This window comes from Falco rusticolus, chromosome W (genome assembly GCF_015220075.1).
Source record: "Falco rusticolus isolate bFalRus1 chromosome W, bFalRus1.pri, whole genome shotgun sequence".
Taxonomy (NCBI): Eukaryota; Metazoa; Chordata; class Aves; order Falconiformes; family Falconidae; genus Falco; species Falco rusticolus.
The window spans coordinates 24,752,854-24,776,748 of NC_051209.1; the positions used below are offsets into that span (position 1 = coordinate 24,752,854).

General features: G+C 43.2%; 1 long non-coding RNA gene across 1 annotated transcript; it reads right to left on the reverse strand.

Annotated features, from left to right (window-relative positions):
- Positions 1-11,404: 11,404 nt before the first annotated feature.
- Positions 11,405-18,111, reverse strand: LOC119140853. Its single transcript, XR_005101752.1, has 3 exons — positions 17,907-18,111; positions 13,705-13,784; positions 11,405-11,672 (listed from the first exon to the last, which is right to left on the reverse strand). It is a non-coding gene; the product is annotated as an uncharacterized LOC119140853 (long non-coding RNA).
- Between the last annotated feature and the right edge of the window lie 5,784 nt (positions 18,112-23,895).

Below are 23,895 nucleotides of genomic sequence, written 5' to 3' on the forward strand. Positions count from 1 at the left end.
TAATGAAAGTTCTTTCCAAATTTTGACCAATACCCAGTCCCCAAAATTTATTTTGTGGATTTTAAAATCTAATGGCGTGGATTGCAATATCAGCCCCTTTTCCCTCAAGTTTTCCAGACTCTTCGATATGCTTTCAATATATTTGTGAATTTCTAAACTTCCTCCTTCATAACTGGCCATCTCTTGCTGTGAGATCAGGAAGGGAAGCCCAAACATCATTTCATAAGGGGATACCCCTAAATCAGTCTCGGGTTGCTTTCTGACCCTCAACAAGGCCAAGGGTAAACATTTCACCCAAGACAGTTGTGTTTCCACCATTAATTTAGTGAGTGCTCATTTTAATGTCTGGTTCATTCTCTCCACTTGTCCTGAACTTTGAGGATGCCATGGGGTGTGCAGTTCCCACTTGATGCCTAAGGCCTCAGTCACTTGTAATATTATCTTGGAAGCGTGTTCCCCTGTCTGAATCAATTTGTTGTATTATCCCATATCTAGGAACTATTTGTTCTAATAAAATCTTTAATGCTGCATTTGCAGTAGCCCTTACACTTGGAACCACTTCCACCCAATGGGTTAAATGGTCCACTATCACTAACAAATGCCTCCACCTCTGGACTTGGGGAAGCTCAGTAAAATCTACTTGCATACTTTGAAAGGGACGTAATGCCAAACTTCTTCCCCCTGTTGGGGTTCTCCTCACGGCCGCCTTATTGATTTTCTGGCAGGTTATGCATCCTTCAATTATTTGTTTGGCTATTGTGAAAACCCCTGTTATAAATGAGGATACAACTCAATCTGAATTTAGCAGTATTTATTATAAATGATAAAAGGCAAGTAAACAGCACTGGGTGTGTGGGGAGTCTGTGCTCCACCAACACGCACACCCTATACAACAACATGTTCCCTTTTATGCTTGGTGTGCTAATACATATTCATTGCTATACCGGGAAATGGCATGGCTATTCAGATTAGTCCTTAACATAGGCGTTCCTTTCCTTATGCCTGTGTGCTTAATGTTGAGGGTCCCTTTGGTAGTCATCGGGGATGAAGTTAGACGTCTTCCTCACTTGTCCTCTTTCTCACCCTGAAGAGCTGACTTCCTTCTTTTACCATATAAGGTGATTTGTTCAATACAACAAAGCTCAGCTAAATATTTCACAATACCATATCCGCATGGCTGCTCCTAATGCAAGCAACCGTTTCCTGCACCTGTTTCCCGTCTGTCACTCTGGCCCCCTGCTTAGTCTACTCAGTGTTTTTCCATTGTTCTATACCAATCATCTAATTGACACAAATTATTACTCCATGTATCACACCCCTATACACCCAAAATGTCTTAGAAAGTGATCACATATAAGGCTTGAGTTCCCCAGTGAGTTTGTTGGTGTAATTCCCTTATTTCCCGTGTTATTTCTTTGTTTAATATCTGTCTTCCATCGGGAAGGAACCACTTTCTGCAGGGGTCCTTTGCTCCTCCAGTTTTTATCAACTCCTTTTCTTCCTCCTGTTTGAAACCAGGAATTTGGGCGAGTTGATTAGGTTCATGTGTTATTGCAAGCACTTTGATGTTTCCGTGCTCAGCAGCATCTCTAGCTTCCTGGTCAGCTAGATTACTCCCCTTTATCTCAGGAGTATTTCCCTTTTGGTGTCCCTTAATGTGGACTACTGAAATTTCAGCAGGTAACTTTAGAGCTTTTAATACTTCTAAAATCAGGCTCTCGTGTATAAACCCTTTTCCCTTTGCATTTAATAATCCTCTTTTTTCCCAAATTTTCCCAAATGTGTGTACCACTCCGTAAGCATAGTGAGAATCAGTATATATTGTTCCTATTTTCCTGGTCAAGACCCTAAGTGCTCGGTTTAGAGCATAAAGTTCACAACACTGGGCGGACCAGGATCCCGGGAGCTTCCCTTTTTCCATTGTTCTCATCAATTTCCTGTCGATTACTGCATACCCCAATATCCTTTTTCCCTGGATACATTGAGAAGATCCATCTATGTATATTTGCTCTCCCTCAGGGAGTGCATAATGTAGGGATCTGCAGCAGGTCTGCAGACGAGTTAGTTGACCTTGAAGACTTAGTTGTGTACTCTTAAGACAGCCACAAAAATGTCAAGCATGTAAACAGGATGTGAAAACCCAGAACTTAAAACCGCAGCATACAGGCACGTACAGCAACAGCAAATAGCAAGCAAGAAGAAGACGACAGAAAGCCCATCAGCGTCTGACACCTGTACTATCTAAGATATATAAGCAATATGATAAAACAATAAAGAGCCATTTTGTCTGAACCCAGCCATGCTGATATAGTGTTTTTTAGTCCGTCTTGACTTGCATCACCACAGCATAATCTACTAGGTCCTCTCGGACTTTAGTCTGATAGTTAATCAGTTCCATACAATCATGTATTAACTCCTCCTTTGGTTCCCCATATAAGAACTGAGCAGGGTTTAAAATCTTGCTGGTCACTAATGTCAAATCCTCCTGACTGAGCAAGATGGCTTCATATTTTAACATTCTACTATCAGTAAGCCATTACTCCACCTTTTGATTAAGTATATTTCTGATAGAATGTGGGGTATGAACCATCAATTTTCCTGTGAATGTAAGTTTTCGACTTTCCTCTACTAAAATTGAGGTGGCAGCTACTGCTTGAATGCATATCAGCCAACCTCTACTGACGGGATCCAACATTTTGGATAAGAAGGCCACAGGCTTTTTAATCCCTCCCCAGTCCTGAGCCAGTACCCCATGTGCTACACCACCTTCCACATTTACATATAAATAGAAAGGCTTATCCAAGGAAGGGAGGCTCAACTTGGGTATTTGTGTCAATTTGGTCTTTAGTTGTTCCAAACTAGCCTTGTCTTCCTTTGTCCATGCGAGATTTTCCTCAACGAGTTTGTCATACAAGAATCTTACTACCTGTGTGTAACCCTCAATCCACAATCTACAATATCTCAATAGCCCCCAAAGCTTCCTTACCTCAGTCTTATTTCGAGGAGGGGGCAGGGAAAGTATGCCATTTCTTCTTTCCGGGTTCAGCCTACAGCTTCCCTGGCTAATGATGTGCCCTAAAATTTGACCTCAGGTTCCACAAACTGAAGTTTCTGCTTGGATACTCTCAGTCCCTCCTATCCTAAAAAGTTCAACAGTCGTATGGTCGTTTCCCGTACTTTATCCTCTTCCACCCCTGAAACTAATAGGTCATCCACATATTGTATTAGCTGTGTTCCCTTGGGGGTTCAGAACTGTTGGAGGACTTGCTCCAAAGCTTGTCCAAATAAGTTCAGGGATTCAGTAAACCCCTGCGGTAATTTTGTCCATCTATATTGTTGTCTACATCCATTGTAGGGATTTTCCCATTCAAAGGTGAAGACATCTCTGCTCCGCTCATCCAGTGGGCAAGCCCAAAATGCATCCTTGAGATCAATTACACTAAAGCACTTATGTTGGGGTGATACTTTGCTTAAAAGGGTATATGGGTTGGGTACTACAGGATATCAAGTTATGGTTCTTTTATTTACTTCTCGAATGTCCTGGACCAGCTGATATGTCCCATCGGATTTCTTAACAGGCAGAATGGGAGTATTGTGAGGAGACATACAGGGTTCCAGAGTGCCCTCTTTTACCAGAGCATCAATTATTGATTGGAGCCCTTTTCATCCTTCTAGTGATATGGGATATTGCCGAACCCTTATCAGACACCCTTCATCCTGGATAGAAATGACAATGGGTTCTATACCCAGGCTTCCTCGGTTTCCATCCCCAGCCCACACTTTAGGGTCTATTCTCAACTCATCCTCCTGAGTCAACCTCAAAATTTTTACCACCATCCTTCCTTCATCAGGAACAACTCCTATCCCTAGTTGAACTTGCGGGTCTCTTCCCAGTAAATTGCATCCTGCCCCTGGGACAAATAAAATGTCTCCTTTCCCCCTTCTGTTATTCCCTTTCATCTCTATTTGTCTAATTATTGGAGCTCTAAACCCCCTCCCCTTTTGCTCTGATTATTTTTATGGTATCTTTGCCTACTTCACATCCCAGAGGTACTTGACACACACATATTCGTTCCGCTCCAGTGTCCACTAGAAATTCTAATGTTTCCTCCTGGAGTCCTACTTGCAGATTTATCAAGGGCTCTAGGTGAGATCCTTCCCCCAGGAGGAAGAGCCCCTGACACCCCTAATCCTCCGCATTGTCTTCCTGTGTTATTTTTAAGACCTTAAGATCTTTATTTTGGTTTGGACATTCTCTTTGAAAATGTCCTCCCTTCCCACAGTAAAAGCATCCACTCTTCTCCTCCCTTTTTGGGAATCCCTCTATTTCTCTGAATATCCCCATTCCTCATGGTGGCAATCATTATCTTTGCTTTAGATTTAGCTTTTTCCTCATCCTGTCTCATATACACTTTTTCTGCTTCCCTTAGTAGCTCATTTAGTCCTTTTTCTTGCCAATCTTCTAACTTTTCCAACTGCAGATGTCTGGCCAGGCATGAGTAACAAAGTGTACCTTCAAAAGGGTCTGCCCTGCTGCACCCTCAGGATCTACTCCCAAATATTGTTGCATGTTTTTCCGGAGCCTGGCTAACCATTTGGTGGGCATTTTGTCCTTGTCCTGTCACCCATTGAAAGCCTTTGCAACGTTCTGTCCCAGGGGAGTAGCCTCCTTAATACCTTTAACAATCAGGCTACGGTAATCTGACATATTTCTTCTGTCAGCCATATTATTATGAGCCCAGTTGGGATTTGCTAGGGGCATCTTCTGATCTCCGTGTGGTTCCTGCTGATTTTCCCTCTCCCAAATTCTCATGCCTGCTACCCTAATCATTTGCCTTTCTTCTGGGGAAAAGATAATGCTCAGTATGGACTGCATTTCTTCCCATGTGTAGATACTGGGCCCCAGAAACTGATCAAATTGTTCGGCAAGCCCCAGAGGATCCTCTAATAAGCCCTTGATCTCCTTCTTAAAGTTCCTCACTTTGGTAGAAGTTAAAGGTGCATTCACAAACCAAATACCTCCCTGTGCCCCTCCCAATGGTACTTCTCTAAGTGGAAAAACTCCGACTCCCTGTTCTTCGCCTAGCACCATTGCTTTAACAGTTTGTCTCTGTCTTGTTCTGGGGGTCCTGTCAGGCCAGGGTATACTTCCTCTTTCATCAGGCCCTCCGGTGCCCTCACATGGAGGGGCATTAGGAACTACCGTATGGAGGGGGCAAGGACTCAAGGGGGTCCCATTTACGAGGTAATTCTTCTACCTCCTTTGCTCTGAACACTCCCACTGATCCTGGCCAAATTTCCCCTTTCCAACAAGCAGTGTATTCGCTCTCCTCTGGATTAGGGGATTCTCGGGCATTCATGTAGAGGTTTAATGCTTGACAAAGCCAACCCTCAAATGACCCATAACAGGGCCAATACAAATGATCTGGTCTAATCTCTTCCTTGGTCCACTCTAACATACAATATTTTATCATTTTTGTTTTATATTTATCCTTAGTTTTCTCAGTACTTTCCCAATTGGCTAACATCAACCCCAGTGGACTGTCTGGGGGTATTTCGTTTGGTATTCTCTGGCTCCCCTTTTTCCTGGGACTCATTTTACTACTTCTCTGTCCCATATTTTCCCTGGGGCTGTCTTCCACACAGCTTTTCACTCGCTTCATCTCTTCACCAGCCAAGTCCCTCACGGGATATTGGAACCATGGTTAGAAAGACTCCACGCTCGCTTCCTGGAATGGGGCTACCCCATCAGGTCTCACTCAGTCATGCAGTCAAGCCCCCACTTCCCGCCCAACCGATTAATACTTACAGTCTTTCTTACTCGGGTCTTCGTGCACGTCAATTACAGGCAACCGCGACTTTATCTCCCAGGGAGCTCCGAGTAGTTTTTGCTCTAAGAACCTCCCTCTCTCCTGGGCGTTCGGCCAACAGTCCCAGTGGTCAGAGGCGTGCCATCAGAGAGTTCACCAAAATCAGTGGGGTGCGTATCCTATCTGATGGTCGCCAAAGATCCTGGGGCTGGGCGAGCTAGTATCCCGGACGACCCCCCAAACTTGTTATAAATACCTGACCCACTAAGGCCGGTTCAGAAATCTTTATTGTGAGGCAAAGTCAAAGAGCAAAAACCGCAGCGCTGAGCGCATGACTCTAGTCAGAGGCGCGCCAAATGAGTTCAAATATGATTTATATATACCATCAAGGCTGAATCAGCTATATACATATTCATTATTTTCTCATAACTATTTACAGTATTCCTTGAAATTATTTAAATAACTCCACCCCTGTTGCGCTTGCACCTTTCGGTCGTTGGGGTCCTCCAGTGGTCTTGCAGGGATGAAGTCAGATGTCTTCCTCGTAGTGAACTTTTGACCCAAGGAGGACAACTTGTTATCTGTCCAGCACAGCACTTAGCGAAAAGCCAGTATCTGTTTGTTCGTGTCTTACGTGTCCATCACCCTCTAATTTTCAACCCTTCACAGAAGTCACCCACCTGCCCACTGCCCAGGCTTCCGGCTGAAGCATTCTATTCAGTTTTTGCAACCTCCAGTCTCACAATGACCCATCAACCCCCCCTCAAGCACTGCTCATGCTCTCTGCCCTTCATTTTAGTCCCAGGAGCTGTGACCCATCCTCCCATACACGCAGCACTCTGCAACCAGGTTCTCAACATGCCTATACCCATATGAAAACTACATTCATAGAGCAAGTACAGAGCAAGTCCTGCAAGCCTAAACCTGACTCAGGATACACATCCCAGCTCTTCCCTGCCCTATCCCAGGGAACACACCCCTAACAAGGAAGATTTAGGCAAAGGCCAGAAATACAACCAGAAGGAAAACCTCCAGCAAAACCTAAGTGTGTCAAGAACTGCATTCAGCCAACAAAACTTTACTTCTTAAGAGATTAAACATGACCCATAACTCCCATGGGGAGAGGGAGGCAGATACTAGGATGGACAGAAGTCAACAGGGCCAAAAAGTTTTAGGAAGAGATAGAGATGGTGGTATAGGCTAAAATGGCCACAACCACAAATATGTCCACGACCACAAGTATGGCCACACAGGGACTAATGAACAAGAAATAGCCAGCAAGGAGTACTGCCTGCCTTTAAGCAAAGGGACAACTTATCTGACCTAGAGGATACACAGACAGATACATTTAAAGTTGAAGAGAATCATGAAAGACAGTGTTGCATATGAGAATGTTTGAAGTTATGTGAATGGATGCCTGTAGTCACTCATTTTGCATTATTTTATGTTTACTTTCAATATCCCCATGAAAGACTGTTTTAAAGCATGCAATAGTTTCCATTCTAAAAGTTATCAAAGGGAATAATTGCAAAATTATCTTTAAAAAGTAATTAAATATATATATATGCATGCAGTGTATATGTGCACACATGTATTTATTTCACATAGTACATAAAATTAAGTTATAGGCATTGACCAGAAAACACACATGAAAAAACAATTGAATGGATAAAAATAGTTTGGCCAGGCACCTTAGAAAAGGCCATAAGGGAATGAATAATATGTATTCTTTGGAGACTTTTAAATGATGTGCAGTAAATAAGGCAGGGGTTGCTAACTGAATGATAAGGATTAAAGTATCAAGTAGGTGCTCAATTCGTGAGCACCATCCATCCTGTTCAGTGAATGAGACAGGGAAAAAAAGTATGAAACAATGTAATTAGAGATCATAACGCATAGGTATAAGAAAGCAGAATTAGGGGCCTTAGCAACAAATTCTGGCTCTTCCTAGAAGTTCCAGAAGCTCTTCAGAATTTGCAATTTAAAACAACATCTTTTCACATAAAGTGCTTACATACAAAGAAGTTATACCTGCATACAATATTGCATTATGAAGCTGTGTAATTCCCCTAAACTGAAAATGTCACATTCATTCACAAACAAAATGTGATTGCAATTTAGAACCCACATACATGCCTTTATATGTTTTTTTTCTTTAATAATTACAACGCCATTGTGTTCTATATCTAATGAAAAACTTTACTTGTAATTCTAGGCACTGTTGTGAGGGAAGGGATTAAAGAAATTTTAGTAGATCTAATTGCTTAACAATTACCTAGATTATTGTTGATAAATAATGCTTTGTTTTTAACTGAAGCAAGGAGCCTACAGTTCCTCCTGAAGGACAGTTCTTGATGAGAACTAGCTAAAACCAAATCTATAGTTTGGACAAAGACCAAGGAACAACTGAGTCTTCGCAAAGAGAGAAGGTAAAAACTTCAGAGCGAGGGAGACTACCAAGCCTTCATCCCCACAACCACCACCAAGAGGCACTACGCAAGTGCAGTTGGGAGGGACTTATGGAAATGACTTCTTGGAACTAATTTTAATATGAAGCAGGACTAGGTTATGAATATATATAGGCATATTTGGAAACCTTATGTATATGCAACACTTGATTGTATAAATTGAGGCAAGCTGTTGCCCCAGGTGCACACCCACCCCCTCAGCACTGAATAAACATACCTACTTTATAATCTGATAAGACTGGGGAGTCTGAATCCGCATGTCAGTTTTGGCGAGCCAGGCAGGAAGATCTCTGCTCAGCCATGGGATCCACTGTGGAACGGACATGCCTGGGCACACCCCGAGCACTTTCCTTGGAGAAGCCTCTGCTACCAGCTGCTCACTGCAGGGGCAGACAACCTCCTGAAGCCATGGAAGAAAACAGTATGTTTTAGTAGAAGGGGCCTGTAAATTGTACATGTGGCCAGGGCAGCTGGTAAATCGCACAGGGACATCTGGTGTGCAGCATAGTCCCCATATGGAAGGGGTGTACCCTGCATGGTAATGAAGGGATTTGCTGACAGATAGGGCAGCCACTAGCTATCTTGAGGGCAGATCGAGCAAATCAGAGGTTGCCACTGCATCCCAGTGTTGGGAGCCAGGAGGGACCTGCTAATGACTGGTATATAAGAAGCAGGAGAAGGGTAAGCAGACCTCTCAAAATTGCGATAAAATCACTTTACATGTTATATTTGCAGTTGCTAGATGGATGTTAACTGTATGGTTTGAATACCCGGGAATTTTGTTAATAGTCTTTGTTTTGTACAAGTGTACCATGTTTTAACAGTGTATGAATGAATACATTCATTATGTATGTCTCTTTATGTTGTTAACAGGACAAGACAAAGGTAATCACTCCTCCAGTGCTATAGGTTGAAACCCTGGGAATATTTGAATGAGGGAAGACATTGGATAAATAGTAGGAATGAACAATATTATTTAAAAGGAACTGTGACTATCTGTTTGTTCTGCAGTAATATAAAAAGCTACAATAATAGGTACAATGATTGTCACCCAGCCTGGGTCTTAATGAAGTGCTATTTTGTGAAAGGCACTGGTATAGTAGCTCTAAAAGACAGAGTGCTCAAAGTGCTCTGGGTATTGTCACCTCATTGTAGAGAGCTTTATGGCAAGTGCTGGAGGCCACAATGCCTGTGAAGGACCTTGAAGGCTAAAGAAGAAAGTAAGATAAGGTTGGCTGAACGCCTGGAAGAAAAACAGGATATGAAGCAAGACTAGAGTGGATGCGCACTGCCACCTCTTAACAGCTGGCTGAGAACATAAAACTCACAAAGATAAGAAAGAAGAGAAAAAAAATGCAAGTTCAGTGCATGTGTAGCTTAGTAATTAACCAATTATATGTAGCCAGGAAGTGTGTAAACAGTATTAATTAACCAAAAATATTTTAGTATGTTGTGCATGAACAGTGAATGAGGATATATAAGCATGGGTTTTGAACGAGGATATATAAGCATGGGTTTTGAACTAATAAAGGGTCTTCTGGTCAGATTAAAGAGTCTGAGGCACAGTCTCCTGAAATGGTGAACTCTATGGTGGAGTTCTGAGACATTGAAAGGATAAGGACAGAACTGGGCAAAAAAAAAAAAAAAAAAAAGATGACAGCTTGTGGAAGAGTGCTGTGTTCCAGCAGAGACTCCTTGGCTGAAAAAATCATCTGGCCAACTGGACCAGGCAGACAACAGCTGTATGCTTAGAGACAGATGAGCAGCCAAGAAACTTTAAAAAGTGAGTTCAAGTATGTCTGCAGAAGCAAAAGTAAATTAAAAAGTTTCAGCATATTTTGCACAACAGAGAAATTTTATATGAAAAAAGTAATTTGAGACTGCTGCTAGCCTGGTTAAAGAGCCAAGGCACCCCAGCTACCTCTACAAAAATATTTGATGTTAAAATGTGGGAATCAGCAGGAGAGTAAATTTGGGAAAAGTAATCTCAAGGAGACTTGAATGCTACCCAAGTAACAACTACTTGGAAATTAGTGTTGAGACATTAAAAGAGATGCATGCAGAAAAACAGCTTGCAGGTATCGCTAAGGAGGCCTGGTCAGAGACTGAGAAGGGGCAGGAAGCTAATGTAACAACAAAACAAGATGTTGCTCAGCAGACAGAGCAAAGTGAGAGCAAAGCTGAAACTGAGCATGTTTCTGATGAACTAGAAGGAGCAGTCAAGGACTCTGATTAGGACAGACAAGATTAAAATAAATTTAAGATCAGAGGGTTAGCAGTTAAAAAATGAACAATCAAAAGTAAGGAAAAAGTAGTGTAGCAGAGCAGTAATAAGGAACACAGTGATATCAGGAGATAGATTGAAGAGTGGAGGAGTGCACACATCTCCCATGCTATTACAAGATAGACACCCAGGTCAGTATCAGGCATTTCACTGGGAAATGATTAAGGAACTACAGAAAAATGTAGTGCAAAATGGACTATAGTCTCCTTTTACACAAACTTTATTAGAGAATGTGATGATGGGTCCACAGGTAGTGACTCTGTTAGAGTGGATTTGTGACAAAGTGCTGGACTTTCCACCTGATGGCACTTTGCAAATTCCTGCCTGCCAAGAGGTCAGCAGACTATTGTGTGACACTGCCGCACAGGGGGACTCCATGTCAGCAATGCATTTAGGACCTTGGTGAAGAGTAGCCAGAATTTGCCACCAAGTGTCAACTAATTCTACTAACAGTGCTAAACCAGGTGAAGCTGTAAACTCCAACAGCATGACTCTTCTCAACACACTGTCAATGATTGTGACTCCATCCACACCTCTGCCCCCAAAGCTCCTGTCACTGATTGCAGCAACCCTCACTACTGCAGCACAAACACTAGTAGGCTGCAACAAGGCTTTACCATCAGTCAGATTCTACTGTCTGTGCTCTATCTCCTTCCTCCAGAGGTCAAACCACACTGCTCCCTGTCATTCCAACCCCTTTCCCACAATCCTCAGGGCTATTTAACTACTTAGCAGGAATGAGCTACAGCTACACATCATCCATGTCAATCAACCCACTGCCTTCTAGGCAAGGCCACAGCTGCATATTATCAATGCTAATCAACCCACTGCCTTCATTCCTCTACAACTCCCCCTTTTTGTTTTTAACTAAAAAGGCTGTGTCTATCATCCATTGTAGGGCCCTTGGCAGGAGGTGTGGAAAGGCTGTTCAGATTGAGTTAAGAAGGCACAAAGCTACATCCGATTCAGGCTCTGCATCAGCATCACCCAGATGTTGTGACTCTCCTCTCAAGGGGTCTGCGGAACAGCTGGTATCCGATGTCCTCTTGTCAATTCTAGGATCCAAAACAGGCTTAACACACCTAGTGGGAAGCCACCATGGCCCTGCATCTGTGGAGACACAAGCATACCCACATCCCCAGGTAATTAAATCCCACAGGCCTGTCCACTTTCCCATTTGTAGGTTTAAGACCTTTGCTCAGATGGGAGGAGATCCTCCCTGCAAAGACAAGAAATGAGAGATAATCACAGGACACTTTCCCAGCCGGCACAGTCAAATAACTCAATGTATACACAGCTTTCCATAGACAAGCACAGAGTCTCAGAACACATTCCCCCTTTGTTTTTCAAGAAGTAGTTTTAATGTATGATGAACATGTTCCACAATGGCTTGGCCAGTCAGGGAATGTGGGATATGAGTAACATATTCCACCCCCCAAGAGGCAAGGAACTTGGCCATGCGTGCAGATGAATATGCTGGTCCATTGTCTGTCTCCAGACACTTTGGAACCCCCAGAGCAGCCCAAGCCTGTCAAAGATGTGAAAGGGCATCCAGAGCCTTCTCCCCAGTATGGGCCGATGCCCACATGACTTTTGAGAAGGTATCAATGGAGACATGAACATACTGTAAACAACTGAAAGAAGGCACATGCGTGACATCAGTTTGCCACAGATCCAAGGACTGATATCCATGTGGATTGACCCCTCATGGAAACATCTGTCCAGGACCCAATTGCTGACACTCTGGGCAAGGGGCAATGATGGATTTTGCATCCGCAAGAGATTCTAAATTGACAGACCAGTGCCCAAGCCCCCCCACTGAAAAAATTGAGACATGAAGGCCTGTCATATCAGATCTGGCACTGGAGGAGTCCAAGCGGGAGCTGCAAGAGCATCAGCACAGGCATTTCCTTCACCGACAAGTCCTGGCAATCTAGTGTGACTGCAGACATACAGGATGTAATATCTATGCTGGCTCACCATCACCCATAATGTTTTTAATAAGAAAAAAATTGTTCTGAATTTACCTCCTTAAGCAGCACATGGTCAATGTGTCACACTACATCTGCAACATAAGCAGAGTCTGTAACAATGTTTACAGCACATCAAGGAAACCTTTTGAAGGCAACAATGACAGCATGAAGTTCAAACAACTGAGGTGATCCCTGTGTCAAGTGTATCAATTCTTGCCATTGCTTCCCATCATACCAAGCGACCACTGCCTTCCCCCGTTTCCCAGAACCATCTGTAAAGACCATAGGGCCTTACACTGGGCTATCTGCTACCAGCAGCTTTTGAAGTATCTGTATGTCTAAGTTGGTAACAATTTATGACTGGGAAGATGATAGGATATTTGTCAGTTGGCTCTAGAAGGATTCAAGGGAAACTGTAAACCTGTTTGCCAAGCACCAGCTTACATAATCACATTCAATGTGAATTATCAAGCAATTGGGATCTTGGCCCATGAGCTGAATGCACCATGTACATCCCTTGGTGATGATTTTCACTACTAGTCCAATCTGAGTGCTCACTACCTTCCATGGTTGTACAGACAAAAATAACCATTCCAAGACATGTAACAGATCCTGTCAACACTCATTCCACTGGCCCAACAATCCCATGGGATGACAGTTAGCAATGACAACATATAAACATATTTGAGTTTCTAAGTCTACACGGTGTACCCTTTTTTTGTTGCAGACCATCGGCCACCCTCTCTAGGGCTAAGCTGGCTTCTTTAGTTAGTGATTGGGGAGACATCAAATTAGTGTCACCCTTCAACAGATCAAAGGGTTGTTTCAACTGGTCTGTTGTGAGGCCCAAGTATGGCCTTACCCAATTTATGGTCCCTAATAATTGCTGCAAATCATTTAGGGTTCTGACATTTACTCAGAGCTGGATAGACAAGTGCTTGAGCCACAGATCTAGCACCTTAACTCCCAAGTATTTCCATGGGGCTGCTTGTTGAATCTTTTCTGGTGCTATACATAGCCCAAAGGTGGCCAACGACTGCTGCAAAACTGAATACACTTGCTGAAGTTCAGCCTTATTTGCAGCTGATACAAGAATATCATCCATATAATGATAGCAATACACTTGCTGAAATTGTTCCCATACAGGTGACAATGCCTTTGCTACATACCATTGACATAGTAGGACTGGTTTTCATACCCTGCGGCAACACCATCCATCAGTATCGCTTACAAGGAGTCATTGTTCCTGCTAGGTATTGAAAAAAAAGCAAATTTACATTTATCAGCTTCATGTAAAGGAATAGCAAAAAAACCAATCTTTTAAATCATTTACCAAAATATCCCAGGTTCACAGGATCATCATCGGGGAAGGCATGCCCAATTGCAGGGCTCCCATTCCCTCCATTACACCATTTACCTTCCTTAAATCTTGTAACAGGCACCATTTGCCTGATTTCTTTTTTGTCAAACACAGGGGTATTCCAAGGACTATGGGAAGGTTCTAGGTGACCCTGCACTAGTTGTTCTTCGACTAATTGTTGGAGGGCTACACATTTTTCCTCAGGAAGGGGCCACTGTTCCACCCAAACAGGGGTATCTGTCTTCCAAGGCAAAGGCAGAGTAGGTCTCTGTATGCCCTCCATCACAGCAGCCCCTATTAAAAATCCTTCTGGGTACCGATAATAACTCCCCATTGTCCCAAAACATCCCATCCCCACAACTTCAGAGGGACATCAAGCACATAGGGATGGATTGTTGCTGTCTGGCCCTCAGGGTTTTGAACTTGCACCATATACTGACTCTGGACACTGTTTCACACCACCCACTCCCACCAATATGGAACCTGCCAAAAAGACAAACAAGGAGTGAGGCCAGATATGTGTAGATATTTAGTTACATCTTCTCCCATGTCAATCATTCCAGTCATCCATATTGTGGGAAGGGTCCCTTTGGCAAAGGCGATTTTACAGGTTAGAGTTGGTCGAGCATTTTGTACACTGAGTCCAGAAAAGTTGAGGTGTTCCTGTCAAACCAAACCCTTCTTTGCCCCAGACTTTGTCATGGGCATAATCATCTTGCACCCAGAAAGGAATTAATTGTGCAATCCAGCTACCTTCAGGAATTGACATGGGGGGTGGGGACTATACCATTGCTTGAATCTGACCCATATAATCAGCATCAATGACTCCTGGTAAGGCAAACAAACCTTGTAATATTACACTAGAATGTCCAAACAACAGCACACTCATTTTATTGCCAATGGGTCCCATGGCATTCAGTGGGACCTTATGTACTTTATCATCCTCTATTGTGATGGCAGCTTGTAAGAGTGTGTCTAAAGAGAACACTATTGTCTCAACATTGTCAACTGAGACCTGGAGATGGAATGTGGTCCTCATGGACACCAAGGCACAAAGACCCTGGAAAGAGAACTGCATGGTACGAGGAGTACTATGCCGCTCCCTGCCACCTGGGACTGAAAGGAATAACTACAATAAGGCCATCTAACAGCTGTCCAGAAGATTTGTTACAACCATGGTTGTAACAGCAAACCAGAAAAACTTCAGGTGAACTTTCTTCATTATAATACAAAAACACACCTCCTAGCCTGAAGCTACCTGCCTCTAAGTCAAACCACACCTCAGGCACTCTTCTTTGCACACGTGTGATAACCTTGCTCAAGAAGGCAGAGACTGGCAACAGTCCATGGAACAGAGGAGCAGCAAGGTGTGTTGCTTGGCATAAAAGATGGCTCCTTCACAACTGAACTTTGGAGATCTTCCCCACCAAGGATCATGACAAACGGAAGGACTGGCAGGACACTGCCTGGACCTGGGACTATAGGGACACCTTGGACCCGTGGTGGTAGCTATAATCCTCTTTTCTTTTTACTTTACCTTTTATTCACTTTCTGTCTTTCTACCTATCACAAGCCGCTTTGAGCAAAAAAATTGTGCTGTTTAATTGAAACATAACCCCTTGGCATGATCACCTTGATTTTTGTGCTTCAAGATCATAGTAAACAAGCCATCACATGTCCACCGAGCGGACTGTGACACTGCTGCTGTGGTAACATCCAATCCAGCACTCCCTGAAGTTCAGGCTGCGAGTTGGCTGCATAAGCCTGAAATTGTTGTGGAGGATTCATTTGTATCATCACACAGTTCCTCCCACCGTTTCCTTGCTTTCTGTTATCACCTGCAAGTAACCATCCTTGAGCGTTAAATTTAGATCTACAGTATTTTGCAAAACGCCCTGGTTTGTTACATCAACGGCATACCAAACCAGAGCCATCAGCCCTTCCTGGACTCAATCTCTTTGGACAGTCCTTCTTTAGGTGACCTTCTTGCCCACATGTGTAACAGCAATGGACAACCCTGACTGCATCAGCAAAGGTCTTTGCCAGACACTCAGTTTGGAAGGCAGCTGTTCCTACCTTCCCACATACATCCATTAATTCTATTAAAGTGGGATTACAATTCACCATGCCTGCAATCACTTTTCTACAATCCTCATTTGCATTGTCCTTAGCTAATTGAAGTAACAATGCTTCCTTAGCTGCCCCATTCTGTATTTGGCTTTCCAAGGCATCTCTCAACCTATCCAGGAATGGCACTTATCCCTCATTTGGGCCTTGCTTTATTGTGGTCTGTGACTGTTGTGGCACGCCATGATCCAGGACCTGCAATAAAGCTTGGAGAACTACCTTTTCCTTGCTGCAGAACTGAAGGATGTAGGTGAGCTTGTAACTGAGGAGAGTTAACCAGAGCCTCCCCCATCAATTGGGGAATCCCTGCCCCAAAACATGGGTCATCCTGGGGGTATTCTAAATTCATCAGTGATTGCTCATTTGCCAAGCACCTCCAATTTGACTCAAAAAGTCACATTTGCATAGGGGTCAATATAGTTTGCACAACTGAATGTCAATCATGAGCAGTAAGCTCTGCTGTGAAAAGATATGTAACAACGATTGAGCATAGACTGAGCCTATTCTGTACTGTAGACAGGTTGACCTTAACTCTTATCACTCCCCAGTTGATAGATTCCCACTCAGGGGGAGCCTTACCATCCTTTCAAAGCACTGGACAGGCTAACACCCTGCCCCCTGTGGCTCCTGCAGCATTGATATCCCCTTCCACTAGTGCTTGCTCCCACATCTTTTTTCCAGAATTTGACAGGATCTAATTCTAATGTTGTAATTTGGACTGGTTGTTGAACATGACCTAAGGTCTCCTCTGATAAGCCTATCACAGGTGGCTCAGGATCACAGACAGGCAACAGGACAATGACTGGATCTCCCTGTCACCCCAAAGGGAACCAACTCTGCCCACTTGACCCGGCGCCACTCTGCTCCTCCTGCCAGCCTTGACTGAATGGATCAGGTGATGGCAGAGAATCTGAGGGCACCAAAGGTACCTTATTGGGCATCATCTCTGCAACCGGGGATGTGGCTATTTCAACCGCAGCCTTTGTCTGCTTCTGCTTGTTCTGGTAAAATCAAAGACAACTCTCCATGCTGTCAATGAGGCTGTAGCAATTTTGTCCCCTCTCATGGCAACCCCCAAAAGTAACAATCCAGTACTTTGCCATACCTGAATGCTGGAGACTTTTTACTGTAACAGGCAAATTATTCCTTTTACACTATCCTAGCAGAGTTCTTATTGCCATCATACTTTATACCTTTATTTTCAAACACATTCATTTGCATTGTTAATATAAGGTTTATTTCTCTGTCTATAATTAGTTCTAGTGAATCTACGATCAATCTCCATGTTGTTAATGAAGCTGTGGCAATTTTGTCTCCCCTCAAGACAGCCTCAAAAAGTATCTTTCCAATACTTTGCCATGTCTGAATGCTGAGAACCTTTTTTACTGTAACTGACAAATCATACTTTTCATACCACACTAGCAGAACTCTTATTGATGTTTTATCATATTTTACACTTTTTTCAGATATATCCGTAAGCATTGCAAATGGAGTTTGTCTCCCTGTCCACATTTAATTGTTCTAGTAGATCTAAGACTAATCACCACATTGTTAGCAATAGCATATTAATTTTACCACCTCTTGAGGCAATCTCCAAAAGTATTTTTCTAGTGTTTTACCATGTCTGAATATCAGAGACATTTTTCAGCATAACTAGCACATTATTTACTTAACACCATCCCAGCAAAACTCTTATTACCTTCTTGTTATACTTCACACTTCTTTTTTGACATATATTTATAAACATTGTTAATGTAGAATTTTCTTCTTCTGTACCCATATCAATTAGTCCCCATCTATGTTAAGTACCAAAAATTGCAATTTGAGTTAAGATTATCAACAAATATTACAATACACCCAAATAGATTAGTTAAAACGGCTCACCTCTCATAGTGTCTGTTATAGGTCACAGGCTCTCCCACTTGCCTCAGCTATGGTGGACACCAGTTGTTGTTGTCAGAGTCCAACTTAATCAACCTCACACAGAACACAAACTATTGCAGCACAAAGAAACTAGCAGACTACAACAAGACTTCAGCATTAGCTAAAGTCTACTGTCTGTGTTATCTCTCCTTTCTCCACAGGACACTCCTTCTCTCTGTAATCCTCTCTCCTACAATCCTCAGGGCTATTTAACCACTTAGCAGGAACGAATTACAGCTGCATATCCTCCATGTCAATCAACCCACTGCCTCTGAGGCAAGACCACAGCTGCATACCATCAATGCCAATCAACTCACTGCCTTCATTCCTCTACACCTCACAACACAGGACCAAGTGCAGGAACAGGACAACTCGGACAATGATTCCACTGACACTGATAAACCTTTTGATCCAGGTCCTATAGATCTGGAAAAGGAGCTAGACCTTTTTCCTCTCCCTCCCCAATGCATTGACTATTTTTGGGGAGGGTGAAAGGGGGTCTGAGGGATCGGTGGCAGGAATGCAAGTGGGAAGTGCTTAAGCCAGGGGATTTGGGAGTCGCTATGGCATGTTCAGTATTTTGTCAGACAAATCAACTTTGAAAGTGGCAGCCTGTGCAATATGAGGCTGTTAAAGAGTAAAGCAAAGCAGTGCAGGAAGGGAGGATTCATAGTACATTTGCTACACCCCTTCTTGAAGTGATGGTAGAGCCTTATACACTCACACTGCATGATTGGAAGTCATTACTTTGTATGGCACTGTAAAAGATTAAAGTTGAGTTAATTAGCATTGATAGCAGACAGCTGTGGGTTAGCTTCAGGGGTGGTGGGTTGGCCAATGTAGACAAGGTGCAGCTGTGGCTGATTCTGTTAAGTGGTTGGGCAGGCAATGAAGAGAGAGCAGCCGAGGAAGAAGCAGAGAAGAGTGGACACATGCTTTTGATGAGAAGAGGGTGGTAGAGGGACTGACATGAAGAGTATGCTGGTATGAGATGGTAAAAGACTTTGTTGTAGCTAGCTAGCTAGTTTGTTTGTGCTGTGATATGGTATTAACTCCAACACAGTATGTGATGTGGTTATCTGATTTTTGTGAGCTATGTGTAGGGGCCTCGATTGGAAACCTTAATTGGGGAGTTGCTGTTAACTATAAGCAGTTGGCTGGAGAAAATAATTGTGCTGATGCTGTGACTCAGGCAAGGTGTCCCAGGGACAATTATTTGCAAATGAAAGAGATGGCTCTTAAGGTAGTCAGGATGTGGGAGTCTTGCCACAGTCTTGCGGGGTCCTAAAGAGTCATATACTAATTTTATTGATCAGCTTCAGAATATTTTGCAACAAGTCAAGTATGAGGAAGCTCAGGGGTTGCTTTTAAAACAACTAGCTATGATAATGCCAATGAAAATTGTAAACGGGCAACTTTCACAATCACAACCTCAACATATGTCAAGTGATTATAGCGCAGAACTCACAGCAGACTGTAACTCTCAGGCTGAGTTCTGGAATGCAGCATAACACATTTTTTTTGCTTCTCTAATCTTTTCTGTAAGAATAGTACACGCTCTTAACTTACTTAGTAAATTAGGCTGCTAGCTTGTTAAAGGAAATAATACTACAAATACTTTTTTTTTTTTGTGGCTTATTAACAGATGTTGATTGTGTCCGTCATATCTTGCTACAGATCCGAGTTGCTATTGATTTTTATTATTAGCACAGGGACATGCGTGTGAACACATCCTATCAAAGTCTTACGTGAATCTGAGTGACCACTGTGAATTAATTTACAAAAGCATACAAAACTTAAAAGCCTTAAAAAAAAATCTGCAGCAGAGCCAGGGGTGGGATGCCCTTGGTCTCTTCTCACGGCTGGGAAACTTTTGGCCATGACTCAAAAGTATTATAGGGTTTATTATAATTATCTTTAACCACCTTATTAATGTTTGCCATATCTCCCATGCCTTTTATCCTGTATTCAGCGTTTAGCTGATTGTAACATAAATCAGGTCATGGTCACCCAGCTACACACCACCTTTGCCTCATCGCAATTAACAAGCAAAAAAGAGGGAGATAGAGAATGTCTGAAGAGAGATATAGGAGAGGAAGATAGAGAATATTTGACCTAACAAGAGATGAGAGAACAGCTGGGTATTGTGAAGGAGACTAGGAAAGATGAACATGGTTATCTAGTGTTTAATAGGTGTCTGTGTGCTTGTAGTGATATGTAGCTATGTAACTGCATGAATGATTTCTGCCCTGAGCCTGGTGGCGCATGCAGCTGCGGTTTGTGTCCGGGCTCAGAGATGTAAATATGGGCTTCTCTGTACAATAAAGTGTCTCTGGTTGCATATAAAAAATAAAGGGGGGGGGGGGGGGATGAAGGGAATGACCCCAAAGGCACGATTAGAGAAAGCATGCTATGTTTTGAACTTTCTGAAAAGCTCTGCCGACCATGCGGTGCCTCCCATTGTGCGGCATTTTGTGTCAATTGGTGACAAGCAGCAAAAGCACGAAGGCGTCTTAGTATGCCTGAAAGACCCTTGTACCAGGCATTGGTCAGGACCGCATGAATTGTTAACTTGGGGAAAAGCTTATGCTTGTGTTTCTACAGATGAAGGTCCGCGAAGGATACCTGCTCGCTGTGTGCGGCCTGAGCTTAGCGTGCCAGACTGTGGGAGCACTGTTGCTGCCACTCAACCCCACAACTGGTGTGTGGGTCTCCTTACTGAACCAGTCCTTGTTTGGTGTGCCCTTCCTTGAAGCTGACTTGCAGACATTGTTGCAAAAAAGTGAATGTATGTGGGGAAAGAAGAATCTTACTGAAAGTCTTGGTATTTGGGATAATTGATTACCTCTGTATAATGTTAAGCCAAAAGAAGTTGATATTGTTTGCACTTTGAATGTCGATAGTTGTCTTTATGTAGATGCTAATGTAGTAGGAGGCTATGATGGGACCATGACACCCGCATAAATCAACACGTGAACATGTTGATAAACATAATGTGCTTAAAAGCAGTATAACTTTGGATGAAGCATGTAATGATGTAGTTGATTTATGGAACTGATGGGAACGTATTGCAGTGGTTCTTCTCTTATCCGGAGCAGCAGCAGGGAAAGCATTCAAGAGTTAAATCACCTTATTTGTTAGGCAGTTAAGAATGTGAGTCAAATTTGCCATTATTACATACAAAACAGAGCAACTATTGGCTTTTTGTTGTTGGCTCAAGGACGTGGCTGTGAGGATTTTGATGGTATGTGCTGCATGGATTTTAGCCACCCCATTGCAGCAACATGTTATCGAAATCTGAGAAAATTTCAGTCTTTTTGGCATCCATTCACTCAATTGGCAGTATTGTTTGTTTGCTATTGCCTTGGTTGCTGTCATGTTTGCAAGGGCCCTGCAGAACATGGCAAACCTGGTACTAGCTGTTGAAAAACAAAAAGGGGTAAATGTAGAATTGTACAGAACAGAGACAGTGGGTTGTTTTGACATTGACGATGTGCAGCTGAGATCCTGCAGCAAAGAGTTAAATAACTTTAAGGGAGTATGAGAAGAAACTAGGATGAGAAAGAAACAAAGGAGGAATGTGATCTCACCTCTAGAAGATAAGGAAACAGCATGAACAGTAAAGAGTAGCCTATAATGAACAGTGCTAAGGAAAGTGTTGTCTGATTTTGACTGATCACTCAAACTCTATTCATAAGCAGCTTGCTGAGTTAAAGAAAACATGCACAGGCCATAAAGATTGAGATCGGGTTAACGGACTGGCTACAGAGTTTGGGAATTACTGGATGGTTAAAAAGATTTTTTTTTCTGCACGGGACAATGGTATTAATTGCCATTGTAATCTTCTTAATGATATTGGGCTGTGTGTGGAATTGCTGTATGAGAATTATGAACCGAATGATAAATAGGGTCTGGATCGCTCAAAAATAAAAAGGGGGATTTGTGGAATGGCTGGAAGACAACGGACATATTATGAGCAATCCAGACCAAGTAACTTTGTTGTAAGAGCATTTGTTTTCAAGTCCGGTGGGGAAAACTGTCTGTCCCATGTTAGTTGGTTCTGTTTTTTATGGAGTTGTTACAAGCTGTTCTGCTTAACCACACCCCCCACCCAACAATGGTGTGTGTGCCCAACGTGGTCCTCAGGGGCCTCCAGGCACCTTGACCCCCTGACCCCAAGTCTGGGCGCATGCACAGGGGTTTAGTTAAGTTTTGCAGGATCAGCCTCCCCCATTGCTCCATGGCATCAGTTGGTTTCCTCCTTTAACAAGGTATAGATAAATCTCTGCGGTGGCAGTGGTGTTATCTTCTTGCCTTAACAATGTATTCACTGTGGTGATGGCATGAGTTTAGCAATGTTGAGACAACACATCTGCTGTGGTAATGGTGGGCCTCACCGGTGCAGTCTCTCACACTTGAGGTAATAATTTCTGCATGTTTCCCACTCCCTCCTATATGCCTTTCTCTTCTTTTGTGCCTGGATCAAACTCAAGGGATTCTGTGCTTTTGCCTCATACTTCTCTAGGTCTCAAGTCTGAGGAATGTAATGTTCACCCACAATCAGACCACTCTCAACCTGACCCAGCTGATGGAAGTTAAGATCTGGAATAGGCCTTGGCAGCTCAACAGCTGCCCTTCAGCCGGAAGTTTTGGAGTAGGGATATTGGCTCCTGATTCTGGGACAAGGGGGACATAGTTTGGTGCTTTGCATGGGACAGGCCCTGGAAGCGAACATGAGAGCAGTGAGGACTGCAGTCAACACCTTTGCTCAGAACTGTTGGGGCTGTACTGGACTACTATTTCATTGATTGAGACTACTCAAGGAGTGAAGACCAGCCTGTCCTGCAGCAGGTGCTACAACTAGTTGTGTGCTGGTGGGAGGAGTAGCTCAAGGTTATCTGAGCAGTCCTAGCTGTATGTTGTAATGCTTCGTGTACAGATTTGGTTGGGAAGCAGTGTGGCACATGGTGCTACATAACAAGCAAAGATAATATATTATGTTCTTCAGAGGTACATCTATGTTCCAAGGGCATACTTCAGGCACTGTGAGATTCTTGATATTTGCCATTCAGATCACTATGAAAGCAGAGTAGGGAAGTGCTCTTAGCACAGAGCCTGTGAGAGACAAACTCTGTCTTTTCCTTGTACTCCTGCTTGCACTCCCTGAACTGCTGTTTTACTAGAGACTCACCTGCAGACTGCTGCAAGTCAGTAGGAGTCCTGTCACCCTTCCTTCTTCCTGTCCTGTTCCTAATAGGAACCCCTACCAATAGTTGCTGTGACAGCCTGACCAGCACTCTACGTGAAGGAATCCATTTGTAATGCAGTTGATGAAGAAAGCCCATGACATTCTCTAACAAGTTGTGACTCCAGCTGTCAAAGTTGGACTCCAGTCATCTCAAAAGGCAACAGCAGTGCAACCTGTCTCCAAGCCCTACCAAAGACTTAATCTGCTAACTCTGTGTACTTCTTGCCCTCTTGGCAGCCCACTCCAACACTCAGGCCTGCAGGACACTGATGACCTATTCTTGGGGATGTGGTGACCAGGGAAGCTTTCCTGATCAAGACTAGGAGGACAGGGGTGAGAGTCAGTTCTGCAGATAATTCCAGAAGTAGGAAGCTGTAGAAAGGCAACAGGACTGGTAGCTTCCCCAGTAGCTTGTTTTATCACAGTCTCCAGTCTGAATTTATTGTCTCAGGAAGAGCTGCCAGTTGCTTCTAGTGATACGGGTAGATGCACAGAAGCCAGTAGTCTCATGGTCTTGTCATTCTAAAGCAAAAGCTACTTTGCTGCTTCTAGGCTGAAGATGGTGAATTTCCGTCAACAAAACTGACATGCCTTTCATTAAGCTTGTTGATTCATCTCTTTCTAGTTAAAAAAAAAACAAACCACAAAACAAAAAAAAAACCCCAACATGACAAAACCAAACCACCACCACCCCCCAACCAA